The sequence below is a fragment of the Jaculus jaculus genome, chromosome X (genome assembly GCF_020740685.1).
Source record: "Jaculus jaculus isolate mJacJac1 chromosome X, mJacJac1.mat.Y.cur, whole genome shotgun sequence".
NCBI classification, from domain to species: Eukaryota; Metazoa; Chordata; class Mammalia; order Rodentia; family Dipodidae; genus Jaculus; species Jaculus jaculus.
In genome coordinates this window covers 10,145,530-10,150,445 of record NC_059125.1, presented here as the reverse complement: position 1 = coordinate 10,150,445, position 4,916 = coordinate 10,145,530, and positions in this window count along the sequence as shown.

Sequence of the window (4,916 nt, the reverse complement as noted above, 5' to 3'; positions counted from 1 at the left end):
AAATGACATTCAAACTGTTATAAAAAGATACTTGAACAATATTAAGTAAGTACAATGTAACTTTACTGAAGCATACATTTTCTTGTGTAAATGAATGTTGAGACATTGCACGGCATGCTGGTAGTCAACATGGTTTTATTTTATTAAGATTTCAGGTTATGGGCTAGAGAGATTGCTTAGTGGTTAAGGCACTTGCCTGCAAAGCCTAAGAACCCCAGTTTAATTCTCCAGGTCCCACATAAGCCAGATGCACAAGATGGTGCATATGTCTGGAGTTCATTTACAGTGGCTAGAGGCCACTCTCTCTCTCTCTCTCATAAATAAATCGAAATTTAAATTTAAAAAAAATGATTGTGGGCCATGACTTGAGTCTGTATCATTATCATTAGTGTTAATTTTCCCTTTTCCCAGCAAACACACTTGAACTCTTGAGTTCTCTTCCATTTTAACACAATTCATTAACTAATAAAAACTATAATATTATGCTATGCTAAAAAGGTGACTTAACAAGCAGCTGTTCATTTCATATTTACTACTTTTGTTAACTGAAAATAGCCTGCTGGTAAGTTCAGAAAATGAGATCTTCACATCCCACATGATAATAGGGCAACAATCAGTGCCTACTATTAAGACATGATTTCTTTTGAGTTTGATTTGTTTATGCTTTAAAAAGCCATGCAATGACCCAAGTCTCTTCCCAGGGTTCTCTAATAGCTATACTATAAAACATTTTTATTGACATGCTGAGTTTACTGTGCAAAACCATCTTTGCCTGAAGTCTTCTGCATATTTCTCTTTGTCCCATGACAATTAAAGGAGTATATTATTCAGCTCTATTATGCTGATTTGATTTGATTAGATTATACCAAGCCACTTTGGCCTTAGTAAATAATTTATCAAAACAAGGCTTATTCTATAAAAGTGTTATAAATGTAAGTTATATTTATAGGAGGTAAAATTTGCACATGCCACTATCAAACAAGAGTACAATGTGGTAAAAAGATAGTTTTCACTTTGATGTAAGATGTTCTAAAGCAGAGATAGTAGTATGGTAAGAGTTAAATATAATCATTTCAGGCACTATTGTGAATAGACACAAATACAAATAGATTGGGCTCATTAATAATGTTACTATACAGATCAAGAGTTAACAACAATTTTCTGTCAAGGTCCAGGTAATAAATATTTTCTACTTGGTGAACCACAGTCTCTGTTGAAATATACAACTGGCATTATGGTACAAGCACACCCATAGATAAAACATGTATGAATCAAGAAGTGTGGCTGGGGTCTAATGAAATATCATTCACAAATCCAATAGTAACTGGGAGTTGGTTGACAACCAGTAACTTACTAGCCCTGATATAGACAATTCAGAATGTACTTACATTATACTTGCAGAGGATGACAAAATTGAAAATAAATTTAAAAATATTTGTTTTCATGTATTTGTGTGTGTACACATGCATATTTTTGCACATCTGTTGATACTGCAAAGGAATGCCTGTCGGCTTTACATGGGAGGTTGGGGAATTCAACCTGGACCCACAGACTTTATAAACAATTTCCTTTAAGTGATGAGTCATCTCCCCAGCCCCTGAAAATGCAAATTTTAAACTTCTTAGGAACCCCAAAAAGAATAGTGTATTTCTTCTAAAGAACTTACTTCATCCTATACAGTATTTCAAAGTTCCCAAAGTGTTATGAATAATCTCTTTAAGTTCCTTTCTTGTTATTACTGAATTTTCTAACTCATTGTGGCTGGAATGGAGGAAACTTATGATCTGTATATGTTAATCACAACTGCTTTGTTCAACTCTAATGTTTGACTAAGGTATGAATTGATTGACTTTTCTGGGTGACTAGAAATATAAACTTCAAATCCTGATAGCAGCTTCTGATATGCATACATCTTATTTACTTTTCTTATCCAAATGCACTGGCTAGGAACCCCAGAATAATGATGTTAACTATGCAGTGAAAGCTACTACATTTTTCTTGTTCATATTTTGGCATTTATTTTATTGTTTTCCATAGGAAAAGATGAATTATTATAATTTTTAAAATATTATACTTTTGTTTTTTTTTTTCTCTGATTCCTCTTTTGATATGAAGCAGACACCTGGGAGTCAATTTTTTTGTATTTCAGGACTTTGTATTGAAGCCATGGGGCTAGTGGCTGTGATGTACTAGAAATTCTGGCACTGAACCAGTTTAATTAATTTTCTGAAGGGCATATAAAACTCTTAGGATGCAATAAAATATGAAAAACTCATCTTTATACCAATGAAGGGTATGAGTTTTGGCTCAAACTTATCATTAGGGACTGCTGGATAATATGCAGTCAATTAGCACGACTATCAGAATGATCAGCTTCTGGATTCTGAGTTAGGGAAGGCTTTAATTCATACTGGAGATGGGGCTACTTCTGAAAACTTAAGTACCTGTAATTAATCTCCTGTCACCTAACTCCAGCTTGCCCTTCTGTTTTCAGCTCTATGATGCAGGGCTTAGGACCCTGCAAACACGTTTCTACTTTGCCAGCAGATTCCTAGTAAGGTTTATCATTAAGGAGTACCAGAAGCAGACTGTAAAGTCTGAAAGGGAAGTGAGATTGGATTTTTGTCTGTTTCTTGTTGGTTTCCTGTTGGATTCTTATTTCTGTCATCATCACTCTGGCTTCATGCCTTTCCTGTGGCAGGGGTGGAATCTTTCTAGAGGAGCAGTTGAAGTGAATTTTCACTGTTTCAAAATACAGCGGCTGCCTCTTTGCACTTTACCATCAGTCTGGATGCCAGTGCCTATCAAGCAGTGTCTCTTTCTAAGGGCTTGCAGCCGAGGCTTTTCATGGACAACTCCTCCTCCAGGCCCCCACAATTTTATAGTCCATCCTCTTTTCTTTCTTTCTCCAGAAGTGGTAGCTACTTCTAGCAGTTGGCAACTACAGTATCTTAGTGTCTCCTACTTCAGCCTTTTCAGTTATAGTATATACTTTGGTAAGAGTTCTTTATGTCCAGTTCTTTCTGTTATTGTTACCAATTAAACATATCTGTGGAATGCCAGCTAAGCAAGTAAAACAATTTCTTTTTCCCTGGTTGTGTAGATTATATTAGCATCAATTTAACCTGAATTTTCCTGACATTGTTCCTCTTTGTGAGAGCAGAAGGCAATAGCTGAGGACCATAAGTTACTCATGCTTCAGATAAATACATCCGCATATATGTGTATATATACATATGTCTTTTGTTTATTTATATATACATATGTGTACCCACTATAACTGACTCTAAGCCCCTTCCAACACCCTCCTCTGTCCCACTGCTTTTTAAAGATTAGTATGCTTGGCTGGAGAGATGGCTTAGCGGTTAAGCACTTGCCTGTGAAGCCTAAGGACCCCGGTTCGAGGCTCGGTTCCCCAGGTCCCACGTTAGCCAGAGGCACAAGGGGGCGCACGCGTCTGGAGTTCGTTTGCAGAGGCTGGAAGCCCTGGCGCGCCCATTCTCTCTCTCTCCCTCTATCTGTCTTTCTCTCTGTGTCTGTCACTCTCAAATAAATAAATAAAAATAAAAATAAAAACATTAACAAAAAAGATTAGTATGCTTCACCAAGTTCTTGTCATTGCTTTTTAAGACTTTCTGCCTTCTAGAGACCTTATAACTAAAAATATATTTTATAAAGTCCTACTTTGACCAGTAATTGGAAAACAAAAATAAGGGGGGATAGCAGATTCCAAAATTTTTAAGTATGAATTGAAGAAACTACTTAACATGAACAGATTTAATTTTGTCCATAAGAAAATGTTATTTGAAGAGAAAGAAAAATACAAATTTAGGGAAAAAATACATTGTACTGCTACAGATGAATAAGGCAAAATATGGGACATGAATTTTTTTACCCTGTGGAAATAAGAGATCAGTTACATACATCATTGTCAGTATATCTAATAATTAATATGTTGAGGAAATCACATTTGTGTGAGAAAGAAATTGTTTTCCTCTCATGGGGTCAAGAGTATTGATAAGTCATTGAAAAATACCTCAATTAAGTTGGATGAGAAAAAACTATCAGCACCTTGGTAGGGCTTTCCAGCTAGCCTCAGGCACTAAGACACAGGATGAAATTTGAAAGTAACAAACTTAACAGTTATAAATACTTGACATTGAGGGCAGTCAATACATATAACAAGTTTAAGTTCCTATAGGGAAGCCCAGCACACATTTAAGCTGATAATGGAGAGAGGGATTTCAATCCCTCTGCGCACTATAACATCTGAGCCTATAGATCTTACCTCTTACTTTTCAATGTCTTGAAACCTTTAAATATTGCATAGAGGGAGCTGAAAAACAGAGAAACTCATACCATCTCCACACACTGAAGTGTATAACATCATTTACTATATACTTAAGAATCACTAGCTTGATTTAATTCAGCAAACTTTTGAAATAGAGATTAGATAGATAGGTATATAGATGACAGAATGAAAGAAGGGTAGATGACAGATAGATCACAGATGATAGATAGATAGTGTTGTGGTTTGAATAGATGTCCACCAATATATTCAGTTGTTTATTTGCTTGTAGTTTGCATCTTTAGCCAACTGGCTGGAGGCAATGTCACTGGGTGACCTTAAGGAGTGGTGGTGGGTTTCAGATTTCAATCTAAAGATATGCAAAGTATGCCTAGCTGGAGTTCCTGAAGTGTGCTCTGGCTTTTGACCTTTAGGTTGTGCTTCTCTGTCTCTGCTTGGTCCTATGAAAGCAAGCCAGTTTCTTCTGCCATTATGGAACTTCCCCTGGGTCTGTAAACTTCAATAAATATCCCTTCCTCCATAACTGTGCCTGGTCTGGAAGTTCATCTCAGTGAACCTGAAGCTGTCTGCTACAGATAGATAGATTGATGGATTGATAATAGATAGA